Source organism: Crocodylus siamensis, chromosome 14 (genome assembly GCF_052110815.1).
Source record: "Crocodylus siamensis isolate JL-2025a chromosome 14, ASM5211081v1, whole genome shotgun sequence".
Classification (NCBI taxonomy): Eukaryota; Metazoa; Chordata; order Crocodylia; family Crocodylidae; genus Crocodylus; species Crocodylus siamensis.
Window position 1 is genome coordinate 18,930,690 of NC_143408.1, and position 13,725 is coordinate 18,944,414.

Here is a 13,725-nt window from a genome sequence, read left to right on the forward strand (position 1 = left end):
TGCACCTGGTACACGGGGCCATGCTGTAACCCCACCACTGGGTAGGGGAACAACAAACAGGGCACACAGCTCACAGACTCACCGTTTCTGCATGAGCCTGGTTAGGGATCTGCTACCGGATTCATGCTGGCAGCCCTCGTACCAGTGAGTATGGCGCTCGGCCTGGCCCCTGCTACACATGGTGAATCAATAGAAAATCAGGGCTGGAAGAGACCTCAGGAAGTCATCTAGTCCAACCGCCTGCTCAAAAATAGGACCAGCCCCAACTAGATCATCCCAGCCAGGGCTTTGTCTAGCTGGGTCTTGAAAACCTCTAAGGATGGAGACTCTACCACCTCTCTGGGTAACCTGTTCCAGTGCTTCACTATCCTCCTAATAAGAAAGTTTTTCCTAATATCCAACCTAAACTTCCCTTGCAGCAACTGGAGACCATTGCTCTTTGTTCTGCCATTTGTCCCCACTAAGAACAGTCCAGCTCCATCCTCTCTGGAACCCCCTTCCAGTAATTAAGGCTGCTACCAACCCCCTTCCCCCATCTTCTCTTCTGCAAGCTAAATAAGCCCAGTTTCCGCAGCCTGTCCTCAGCAGTCATGTTCCCCAGCCCCCAAACCATTTTTGTTGCCTGCCACTGGATTCCCTCCAATTTCTTCACATCTTTGCTATAGTGGGGGACCCAAAATTGGACAGTACTCCAGATATGGCCTCACCAGTGCAGAATAGAGGGGAATAATCATTTCTCTCAATCTGCTGGCAACACACCTACCAGTGCAGCCCAGGTTGCTGTTAGCCTTCTTGGCAACAAGGGCACATCGCTGGCTCATATTCAGCTTATTGTCCACTGTAACCCCCAGGTCCTTTTCTGCAGAGCTACTGCCCAGGCAGTCAGCTCACCTCCTCCCTAAACTGTTGCAGTAGTGTGGGAGCAGACTCTGCCTGTGAAGATAGAGGTAAAAAAGGCACTGAGTACTTCAGCCTTTTCCTCATCATCTATCACTAGGTTGCCTCCCACATTCAGTAAGGGACCCACACTTTCCCTGACCTCCCTCTTGTTGCTGAAACCCTTGTAGAAACCCTTCTTGTTAGCCTTCACGTCCCTTGCTAGCTGCAACTCCAAATGCACTTTGGCCTTCCTGACTTTATCCCTGCATGCCCAAGCAACATTCCTCCTTAGTTATCTGTCCAAACTTCCATTTCTTGTAAGCTCCCTTTTGTGTAAAATCACTGAAGAGTTCTCTGCCAAGCCAAGCTGGTTGCCTGCCATATTTGCTATTTTTCCTGCACATCGAGATAGTTTGTTCCTGTGCCCTCAGTAAAGTTTCTTTAAATACAACCACCTCTCCTGGACTCTTTAGCCCCTCAGACTGGCCTCCAAGGAGATCCTGCCCATCAGCTCTCTGAGGAAGTCAAAGTTTGCTTTTCTGAAGTCCAGGGTCCTTACTCTGCTGCCCTCCTTCCTTCCTTTTGTCAGGATCCTGAACTCAATCATCTCATTGTCACTGCTGCCCAAATTCTCATCCGCTTCTGCATCTCCCATATATATCTGTATCTATATAATCCATTATCTAAACTACGAAATAGGAAGGCTGGACCATTTCAACTCTACTTTGATGATATTTCTCTTAGAAGTATTTGCATATGACTACCTCTTACTGTACACTTCAGCCCATATCTATCCATCTATGAGATACACATCCCCCATATATATAAAAAAATAAAATACACACACATAGATATATACATACACACACACACACGAACATATATAAACACACAAGGCAGGAAAACTGTATCTGCAGAAAACATCAAAATAAAGCCAAATCTCGCTCTATTACCTGGACAATTAATCCTACTGGTATGAATTTTAGAAAGTCCTTGAGCTGTAATAATTTCAGACTAAACTATCAACATACATTAAGTAATTTGCATATATGGTTTTTAACTTGATGGTGTCCCTGCAGATTTTAATCTTACCAGTACATGATCACTGTTTTAGGGATTATTTCAATACACACCCATTAGCTCTTTCAACAAAAAAGAATGACTAGTATCTTACTAAAAACCAGATCCTCCCTGATGAAAATCAGTTCTGTGGAAGATAGCATATACCATAGTGCTTGGATGAAGGTCTAGACTTCTCCACTGGCTCAGCTCTTCCAGTACTTTGTCTAAAAAAAGTGGTTTCCCTGGGTCCTTGATCCAAATTCTCCCCTCCCACACCACTGTTCTCCATGTCAGTTAGATGCTGTGGTCCACTGCAGACTGCAACTGCCCATGTTCTATATATATTGTTTGTGGGGCAGTTGGTAATATTTGGGGATGAAAGGTTATACACATATATACAGTATTATTATTGTTAAAAATGAATTTATGAAATCAAGTAGCTTCCTGGGCATGCAATAGCCACTATTAAGGTAATATAGGAAAGCTTTAATTTTCTGTGCTGTTACAATGCAAAGGTGTTGTTTTTTTGTTTTTTTTTTAAAGAGTGAGAAATAAGTAGAGTGGAAACCCAAGACAGAATCAAATGACAAATGGGTAGATCTTTTTTCTGAGCAAAGCTCATTATTCTCTTTGATTTATTTTAGATGGCATTTAACATTCAGATTTATTATATAACACATGACTAAATGCAGCAGCGAATAAAGAAAAATGGTGCAGGAGTATCAGCCTGTCCTTCGAGAGCTGGATAGCAGCACCCCCCACTGAAGGCACTGTCCTGTGTATCGAAATGATCCCCGATAACGTCAAAAATGTAAAAAGCTATCAGATAGCAAATCTAAATCATTCTTTAAAGAAACCAACTGGACTGCTTGCCTTGTCCCCACCTGGAAATGCTCTTTTCTAAAGAATCTTGGGAAAGTGTTGATAAGCAATAATGAGAAAAAAATAAACCCTCTGCTATTTGCAGCTAAAGCCATCAGTAAAAAGGGTTGCAGAGCAATTTTGTATTTTCTGTGGTTACAAACACCTGTCAAACATTTTCTTTCCTCCAACTAAAATGCTCTACTGAAATACTCTACAAGCTGGAAAGCTTGCGATTAAATAATTTTTTTTGCAAAAATCCTGTTGTTCTAATATAAAAGATACCATCTCTACTATGAGTCCCGATTGCCTACAAAAAAAAAAAAAAAAAAAAGGGAACTGAACAGTCCCTTGAGTATACTGCCTTATTTTCAAACAGAAACCCATTGCCCAAATCGGCCACAAAAGAAAAGACAACCAGCACCCTGTCCTCAAAAACGTGGCATCAGATTATAAATCAGATTTCTCCTCCCTCCCCATCACATGGGGAAGGGCAGAGGTGGCATCTAGCCCGTCCCTCCGTGACCCGGGGCATCCCTGAACGTGGGGGGACGCCTGGCGGGTTGCGGCACCTGCCCGGTCACAGGGGCTCCGGGAGCAGGGGGGCTGCAGCCAGAGGGCGAGGGGATGCCAGCCCCGGGCACTGCACGGCGTTACCTGGAGGATGCAGAGCTGGCCCCATCCTGGGCTGGGCGCGGGGCGGGGCGGAGAGCCGCACTGCTGGACTCCTTCTCTTCTGCGGCACGTGCCCGCCAGTGCGCTGCCCCCTCCCGCCTGTAGGGGGCGCCGCTCGGCCCGGCTTGTCCAGCAGGGGGCGCTGCTCCCCCTGCGGCCCTCCCAGCAGGGGGCGCTGCTCGGCGCCCACCCCCGCACCCCCAGCAGGGGGGCGGAGCGCGGCGATGACACGCGCGCTGTGATTGGCGCGCGGGGGGCACTGGAATGAGAGCGGCGTTGGGATTGGCGGGCGGTGCCCCGTGGGGTGGAAGCCCTGGCAGGGGGCTCCCCTTTGCCCGTGTATTGGGGGGCCCCTCTGTTCCCCCCCACCCGGCTGCTCGGCGGCTTTTCGCCCCTGGGGGTTCCTGTGCCCCATCCCCACAGGCGGGGAGCGCCTTGGCCAATCAGCACGCGGCACTGGTGGTTGTTGCCAGGCAGATTATGGTAATGAGGCCGGGCGGCCGCCCCCCCTCCCGCTCTGCAGCTACCATTGTGAGGTGAGGACAGGTGGGGGGTTTGGGGCCGCCACGGGGCCTGCGGCGGCGGCCGGGGCGCGGCTCCCGCACGGGACCCCCTCAGGTAACGCGATGGGACGGCCCGGGGGGGAAGCCCGGCGCGGGGGCACTGCAGGGACCAGCCGAGGGTTTCGGGCTCGTTGTTTTAGTCGCACCCAAGATGGCGCCTGGGGCCGGCGGCGCCTTAGCGCCGGGGCCGGGACAAACCGTTCGCTCCCGCGGGTGGGGGGGGAGTTGGCGCACTCGTTCCCCCCCCGCCCCGCGGGAGAGGTACAGTCCGCTCCCCCCTCCCCGCCCGGCGCGGGATCCCCCACCCGCCCCGGACAGGGGGAGAAGGGGCTGCCCCCGCCTGTGTCCCCCCCGCCTGGATGGTATAGTCCGGACCCCGGCACCTCCTTGGCTGGGGGTGGCGAAGCCATCTTACTGCCCCCAGCTCTGCGGGCGCCTTGCGCCCAGCGTGGCCCGCGCCCCCATCCCCGCGGCCTCCTGGACCCACGTCCCTTTCCCTGGGCGCTGTCCCCTTCCCTCCACTCGGCGCCCGCGGCTCAGCCCGCACCCTGCCTCCCCCCCGCACAGTGGTTGGGGCGGGGGCCCTGGCGCCTCGCCTGCTCTTGGGGGACCCTGGGGCTTGCGGGCCAGGGGCTGCGCCCTCTGATTGGTCGGGGACCTCGCGCCCCTTTCTCCCATTGGCTTGTTTTGGGGGGGAGGGTTGCGCCCCTTCCTCTGATTGGCTGCTGGTAGGGGGATGCTTTGAACGGGTGCATTTTGGGGGGCTGCTGGGATTGGGGGGCTGGTGTCTGGCCTTTGAGCGAGGTTGCCTGGGTGGGGGGGTCCTGGGCCTGGCCTGGTCTTGGGCCTTTGTGGTCTCTGACCCCTGGGGGGCACCTGGGGAATGCTGGTTGAGGGGCCATGTGTCGCCCAACCTGTAGGAGCAGTGCGGCCCTCTGAGACGTGTCCGACTGGCGGCCTAGGTGTCGTGCAGTTCATGATTGTGCGCTACCCCCCTTGCCCAGCTGCCCTGTTGCTGTGGGGCTCCTTCTTCCTCCTCCCCTCCCTCCATGTCCTGTTGGGGGGCAGGCAGTGCAGCTGGGAGCTAGGCGTGAGTCTGGGGGAGTCAGAAAAAGGTGGGGGTGATACCTCAATCCTGCCTTGGGAGCATGCATGTTGTTCAGGGACTTGGCCCATCCGCCTGCTATGGCAGGAGTGGTGCCTGGGGGCGGGGATGAGTCGATGTGGCGTACAGCGCTGGGCACGTAGAAGTTGGGCAACCCTGCTCTAAATGATGGGCTGCCCCAGCAACACTGCAATGGGAAGTCCTGGAATAGTGACTGCCTTTCCCCATGTTTTTGGGATTGTGTTGATTTCTTTTTTTTTTTTTTTTTTTCTGTTGGGAACCATCACTGCCTGGTCGGTGCAGTGGTAAGGTGACATTTTACAAGAAGCCCATGTATTGGGATGTTTGACATAATTGCGGTAGGTGTAGCACCAGTGTCTGAGCAAGGAAAAAGTGCTCAGGAGACTTTTTATCTGATCACTGCACACACTCTTGTGTTTGTATTTAGCACGTTATGCCTCAGGTCCTCTGGAGGCCTGGCAAATTATAACCATGCATATATCTCCAACTAAGCAAAAGGCACTTATGCAGCATAATGCATTTGCAGTGTATTGTGTGCTAAATATTGAAGTTGTTTCTGAAAGAAAAGTCGAAGGTGTAAACTCCATCAAGGGAATATTTGTTTTGGTACCAGCTCGTGCATCTTTCCTCATCAGTTTCTACTATATTTTCTCTATATGATGCGGGAATGCTGCAGCTTGACCTTTGTAACTTCAGTGGAATCTGAATCTCTGAGGTCAGACTGGCATAGCAGCTGAGTGATGTTGTGCATACAGCAGCCAATAGACAGCTATTACTTTGCATAAATCAGGCATACAAATTATTGGCAAAACGGTATGGAAAAAAATGAGATATCAGTGTTTTGATGGCTTTAACCATTCAATAGATTGAAGCAGCTTCAGTATTTAACATGCAATACATTGCAAATGTATTATGTTGCATGATTGCCTGTTTCTTGCTTTGAGATATGTCTTTTGTTATATGTATTTATGTATGATGTTCTATCATTGTTTTAATGGGAATAAAAGATACAACTCCTGTATGGCTTCCCCATCTTCTTACAAATGTTTCATTATTACAGTTATGTGTTGGGCTTCTGGATATGCTTGAAATGCTTGCCAAAATGCACGTCCTGATTAAAGTGAGCTGTTGTAGGTGTTTTTTCTGTAGTCTGTGTCTTTATTATGGAAACACAGTAAATATCAGGTCAGCTAACTCCTTCATTCTTAATAATTAAAAATACGCATATTATTCAAACTGATCCTAAAATAAAAAAATATGACTCCTGAATTGTTGGAATTATACCCTAGAGATGTGTCCACTTTTCCCAGTGAATCCTTGAGGCATATGAATGGACTGTTAGTTCTATGGACACCCATAATTATTCCCTGAATTAAGTATATGGAAGCATCTTTAAAAAGCTATGTCCGTATGAATGGGATAGTGGATTGTATGTGTGGCTACTACTAATGTATTAAATTTGACAAGATTGTGTAATGAAACCTGTGTTTATAGCCAACAGCTGTCTCTGAGCACTTGCATTACTAGCTTTCAAAGAATATCTCTGTACAATCTCCTCTATATTAATTTGCAGTGTAATAAGTAGCCACCTTTATAATGTGTTTTTGGCCACCTGCAACCATTGCCAGCTGTGCAAACTGAATCATAATTGACTTGTTAAGGCAGCTGGGGAGTGAGGCTGTTTTAAGATTAGGGATTTTGTTTTTAACTGGAAGATGTTAATAGATTAATTTGCCACTCTTATTTATGGGTTATCTGAAGCATACAGAAGTGAAAGTGCACTGCAGTCCATAAGTGGAAGTACCTTGAATCGCCTTTTCTGACGTGCTGTAGTAAGCATCCACCTGCTATAATTGACAAATAGCATGGAAAATCAAATCATTCTAATGCACAGACTCAGTATGACTTTGAATCTTTGTGATAATCCTGATCACTTCAGGTATGAAGTTGGAAATTACTGCTTTCTCCTGATTTTTTGTTTGTTTGTTTTCACTTTCAACAGGGAGCCATTTTGCAGTCTCTGAAAGGTTCAAGTTACACACCTGTGGTAGTGCCACAGCTTTTGTCTTCCCAGCAGTTGGAGGGGTTTAAAACTATTGACTTAACTGAAAGAAAGAGAAAGGATAGAAACACTGAGAGGAGAAATGCAGTACCAAGGCAATTAGGGCTGCATGACAGGCAGCCAGAGGCAGATTAATACTTACTTTGTAAATGTTTTAGGGGCCCGACAGGCCAGATACAATGGCCTGGCAGGCTGCATCTGGCCTGTGGACTTGATTTTGCCTACCCCTGGGCCAGCGCGTTTCTATCCTGTCCTTTTTTCAAATCCTTTGTGCATTGTGTTTTAGATATTCTGTACACAGCACCTCAGGGGCACATATTTGGCAATGACCTTTATTTTCCTTTTTTATACATATACTATAAAGCAAGTACATCTTTTAAATTTAGTTTCCTTGTTACACTACTTTTATATTTATGTGTCTGGAAAATGTGATAGACGAGGTCCCCCTTCCTCAAGCTGCTTGTATTCTAAGGATGGGAAGGAAGTGTGATGGGCCCAAAGGCCAGAAACCTGCATGGCTCGGTGAGATCAGAGTAGGAAATTTTTGAGGAAGAAGTGGGTATGATGGAGGCTGTACCAAATTAAACGGAGTATAAAAATCAGGAAGCCAAGAACTGGAGGGAGAGAGCTGTTACAGAGGTAGATATGTATTTGAATAGCAACTGAAAAGAAGGTAGATGATAAATGAAAGCATAAACTCTGGCAGGAATTTGGTTGATGAAATCACTTTAGTCCAATCAAAAGAGGCAAGGATCGTCTCAGAGTGTTAGTGAAGTAAAAATTACAGGTGGTAGAGGAAATCATATTTCTTTGTAAGCAGATTTTTGCCATAATTCATGGTAGCCAGTTTGTAGGATCTGCTTTTTGAAAAACATTTCCTCATTAGGATGTTTGTCTGTCCTCCTGGGCCTCATTCAGAGCGTTGATTCTTTATATTCAGTGGTATAAATGAATAGATTTTTAGCAGCAAATCTAATAAACTGTGGGAGAGTGTTTAGGAACATCATAATGTAATTGTAGGTACTCAGATTATATGATGATGGATGTGATAAAAGCACTTGGATAGATCAATCCATTACACACAATTTGAGTAAAAAACTGTTTGTGTTTGGCTGAATTATTTTCTTTATTATACAGCTGAATAAATTGCAGCCATTCCTCCTTCCACAGAAATAAATAGATTCTCTTGTCCCAGCTGAATATGTTATTTCCATCTCTAGCCCACCAGTAAAACATAAATACTGTGGTCATGCATTACCTGATTAGCATCCAGCCAAAATGCACTAGAGCCAGAGTTCCTTGAAGCAATATGAACATTTGATGAATGAGAATGCAGAAGGAAGACCGCAGTGGTGACTCAGTAGTCAATGAGGTTATAAGTCTATTGTACTTCTCAGCCTTTTTGCTGATATAAGAGCAAATTCTTGCCAAAGGATCTCAGGAAATGCACTAGTTTTGCCTTTTAGGTGTGCTGGGATAATTAACTTAAGTGTAGGATAGAGTTTCTTGTGGACACGTGTAGTTCTACTTTTGTGCATGATAAATCATTCTTATATTAACAGCTGGAAGAAGACCAGCAGCATAATTCAATATAAAGCCTAGCTTTTATAGCCATCTTGCATATGGTTAGCAGTGAAAGAGAGTGCTTAGTGCTCAGCGCTTGTAGCATTAAGTTAATAACCATTGATGTTCAGGGAAACCCTATCTATGCAGACCTCTTCCATACCCTAGAGTAAAATCAGACCAGCCCTTCCATGCACCAGTTTTGTAAATGGGATTCTCATTTGAGGTACTGCAGTGTCCTGTGACTTTCTGAGCTGAAGGTGGATCATTCAGGCAGTTCCAATCTTCTCCCATGCTTATCCTCTTGGAGCAGGGACAACAATACGTTTTGGAAGCCACAGAATATTACTTTCTCTGTCTCTAAAAACACTCAAAGGGGCCACTACCACTGTCAGGATACGGCTGTAGTATTTTTATCAGTTCCCCTGCGTGTTCCCATTGTTGAAAGCAAACATCTCTCCCCAAGTGCAAATAAGCAGTGTATAAGAGCATATAAAGGAATATAAACAGACACAAGTCTTGAAGAAATATAGCTACTGTTCAGTGTTATTTTGTTGTCAAGAACGGCCTCATCAGAAACTCTGGGAAGAAGAAAATAAACATTGAGCTTAGCCCAGGATAATAATGCTATCTCTAGCTAAATGGCTTTGATTTGAGAACAGGTCTGCACAATGTTAGGCTGGGAAGGGAGTGTGAAAAAATGTACGTTCTTAATTTCTACAGTTATGCCAGTAGTCCCCTTTCTTCCCCACCTGGTGTGGATAAAGCTATATTGACAGAAAAGCACCTTTGGGGGATTTTTCAGTAGAGCCATGCTGGCAAAGCTGTTACCAGTAAAGCCTTTGTATTATTGACTATGTCTAATTTCCTTGCAAGGAGATAAAAGAAACTAACTGCTTTTTTCTACTTCCCTAACTAGAGGAGGAGGAGGAATACTTGTGCGGTCAGGCTGCCATAAAGTAGGTCTTTGCTCTGTAGACAGTCACATACCTGGGTGAAGCTGACCAGCAAAGCGTTCTTCCTTCATTATCCGTCCACGCTGAGCTAAGTAAGCTATTCCAGTGAACTTGCAGTTATGCCAGGATAGCTTCTGACAGCAGAGCTGTATCTGTCAGAGATCATTCCTCTTCATACCCTGACTGACAAACCTGTGCTGGCAGAAACTAATGGGGTAGGTCCAGTGTTGGGACCCAGAGTAACTGTGGCTTAGTCTTAAAATTAACAACTGGTATAAGGCCCAATTTAACGTTACTAAACATAACACCAGTTATACCAGCAAAATTGCATTTTTGCCAGGATAGTTTGTTTTGTTTGGGATGGTGTGGCAGCCAAGCAGCTCAGGATGCATTAGGGTTTGCCCATAGAGGTTAAGCCAAATGAACTGAAGTTGTGACTTTAAAGTGTTTTGGGTAAAGTGCATAGACCTCTGCCTAGATGCTCAATCAGAAGTAAAGTTGGCTTTAGCTTAATTCAGGCCATGCCCATGGTCTAGGCCAGCCAGGCAGGTGGCAATAAATCTCATTCGTTAAAGTGATGTCCTTTTTCAGAGTCAGCAATAAACACAGCCTCTCTTGGACACTTTGGTAACAAAGGGACACTCCATATCTTTGTCGAATGGAATGGATCCATCAGAATGGAGTTTTCAGTCTTTCTCCTTAAGAATTTAGGGCAAGCTAGTATTGGATCTGTATGCCTCCGTAAGCAGCAGCAATATAGTGTACTTGATATAAGCGTGCGTGCTTAGCCTCAGGACTGAAAAATTGGCTCTGCACATACCCAAGTGTAATCAAAACATTCATCCATGGTTCTGTGGTATTAACAGCTCCCAAACTGATTAGCTCCCTTCATTTTCAGGGCTTATGATGGTTTTAGGGCTACTATTGGAAGACTTGAAAATGAGTGGAGGTATTAGACCTGAAATTTGCTGGCTCTCCTCATTTCCAAGATTTCCAGTACCAATCCTTAGACAACTGCTTCCCCTTTCCCTTTTCCGGTACCAACTCCTATGCAGATAAACATGTTACAAAGTTGATGATGGGCTTGAAAGATGCTGTGCATGCGAGTCGTCTATGCACTTAACCAGGGTGCAGATAACCGATATGTTTTGTAATGTAGGCAGTAGTCAAAATATTGGGACTGGCACCACGGTATGTGTACAAGTAGAGTACACTATAATGCCACACTACCGAACCCAGGGCTTTGAGTACACCCCTCATTTACTCTTATAAGCTGCCAGCAAGATGGTTAACTGGGCTGTGGTTTTGGTGACGTAGATCAGTGGTCTCCAAAATGGGGTGCGTAAGACGATCCATTGGAGTGCGGGAAGGAAATATTAGAACTTCTATTTCTATTTCTATTTATATAAATATACATATATTGGGGGTGCGTGCTCAAAAATGTTTTACTGATATGGGTGCGTGATCAAAAAAGTTTGGAGGCCACTGATGTAGATGACTGGTTTGCTGAAATCTGAACTAACTGCACTTTGAAGTCAGTAGCACAGCTCTTGGGTCAAGATTTCAACCCCCATCAATAATTCACATTCCAGTAATCCAACGCTAACAACTCACAGCCCCCAAAGAAGCTGGATTCAAGCTAGCAGACTAGAAGTGAAGCATGTTGTTCTTCACTGCTAGCTTCTTAAATTTTCAGGTGTTCAGAAGGATGTGTTTTTGTTTGCTTTTTTACTTTTTGTGCACTTTTGTGGTATGGAAAATATTTAAATATTAGCATATCAATTTTCCTGTAAAGGACAGATGGTACTGGCAGAATTCACTTGTAGGTAAAGGTATGTGGGCATTGTAACTCCAAAAGTAGAAAGCAGCTACTATTCTGTGCATCTTAAATAAATATAAAGCAGTCTGTTCAAATCCCTGTTCAGCTCTTAATTGAATTATTATTTTCCAGAAGTATAATATTAGGGTCCTGTGATTGAGAGAATTAGTTAAGGGAGGAAATTAAAAATTAAAAGCTTGTGAGTATTTAGCAACTAATCCACTACACATCTTCTCTCCCTGGCATTGCAGTATCAGCACGACTGAAGTCACAGGGATCAGTTTTCATTTTCTGTTGCATCAATATATGGTTGATTAGTTTCTTTTTGTAGTGACGTTTTCTTACATTAGGGCCTTACTGAATGCACTACCTGAATCGATGCAACTATTGCTGTGCATCAGGACTCCTGAATACACTCCTCTCAGCACATTCTTTTTTTCACCAATGGTGGTACAAAAAAGACGGGTCTCTTTCCTTTCTCTTTGACCTCAACTTATGCCACCAGTGACACAGACAGTGTGCATTCTTTGCATTGGACATTGAGGGAATCATTATTCAGTGTATCAAAAAAGGAATACAATGCGTCTTCCTTGAGATTCAGGGTTTTTAAATCAATGCACTAAAAGCTTCCATTATGCTAATTTTTTTGTCTTGTATATATTATCCTAAAATCCTTCCATCTTTTCTTTTAATGATGGAAAGTTAAACAAATAAATGATTGAAGCCAGTACAGCAAAAGTTTTTATCATCTGGAACCCAGAAGCTAACATAGGTGTCATGCTGCGATGAACTGAAATGGCATGTTTTTCTGCCTCGTCATTGAGTTTGTAGCAAGAAATGTGCCTACTTTGGGTGAGGCTGTTGCTGGATTGTATGTGTGGGAAAGGGGTAATGGATGTTTTGTAATGGGGCAACTAGTGCAAGGTGCTGTTGTGGTTTAGAGATAAATCTGTTGGGTATTGGTGTGTTTGGTTTGGGAGCCAGCCCAGAATGCTAAATATGGGTAGGGGGCTTGTGCTGGGGATGGCAACACTGACAAAGGGACTACTGAATTCATAGTGGGGATGCTTCTACTCCTGGCAAGAGCTTGATTCAGGCCATATCTCTTTCCCATGCTCCAGAGTTGAGTGCAGTGAAAGATGAAAGCTTTACTAGAATTGGTTAGGAGTGAGAGCAGAGCAGGAAGAGAGTGGCTGGAGACATGGCACCCAAGAAGGCAAGTACCCTCCTGGGTCCTGCTGCTTCCTGACTGGTCTATTCAGCTGCTATTGCAGGACCACACATCACTCAGAGTCTCGGGTTTAACTCCACATTTTGTACCTTTTTCGTTTTCAAAGTCATTTTGGGGGTGCTCGCTCATATTTGGCTTCACCTCAACCACCCTTTCAATTGTTGAGGACTATTACTGGTAATAGAATAAATTGTATTGTTTGTCGCCTTACCAAAAATTTTGCAGAATTAATATAATTGCTATTACAAATAACACATGGCACAGCTAAAGAATAAAATAGGAAAGCAAAGTAAGACAGTATCAAAAGTGTAAAAATGGATTTCTGGGTAAGATTTCTAAAGGTATGGAGAATTACGCAGGCAAAGATGCCCAGAGAAACTTGCCAGACGGCAGAAGCTGCAAAATAGAAGCATCAACTTTGATGAGATCTTGGAATGGACAAAAAAAGGCAAGTGTTAAAAAAGTGGGACAAAGTCTTTGGCTCTGGGAAGAGTAAGTTCCCAGAGAGTTTCAAGACAAGGACAATTTTAAATTGCATCCAAAATGAACAAAGAGCCAGTGGAGTGGCTGGAGGATTTTGTTGATTAAGTTGTATTTCTTTACATGTTTAGGAGCAGTTGTCATGTACTGACACCTGGAAAGCTGGATGCAGGGTTTGCACCAGAACAGAACAGGGGGTTAAATAGTCAAGGCTGATCATTTCATGAGCTCTCTCTTGTTGGAGACTGCTCACAGGTATTTGGATACGTGTACACAAAACAGTATTGTGGGAGCTTTCCTAAAAATAAAGGAAAATGTGTGGGTTTTCTCCTCATCTGCTTGGTTGTTTCTGCCATGTCTTATTGATGTCTTGCTTTCACAGTGAGCTGATGTTATGAAGTATTTATATCCATTATCATTGCAGTCATCGTGTCATCACCTGATTTTG

At 45.1% G+C, this 13,725-nt stretch overlaps 1 protein-coding gene across 4 annotated transcripts in view; it reads left to right on the forward strand.

Moving 5' to 3' along the window:
- Positions 1–3,873: 3,873 nt before the first annotated feature.
- Positions 3,874–13,725, forward strand: part of PRDM10 (PR/SET domain 10) — a 69,302-nt gene continuing 59,450 nt past the window's right edge. For 2 of the 4 annotated variants that reach the window (XM_090027573.1, XM_090027576.1), the window contains exon 1: positions 3,874–4,013. The gene's annotated coding sequence lies outside the window, so the exon portion shown is untranslated. The other 2 variants (XM_090027574.1, XM_090027575.1) reach the window with 2 other exon arrangements.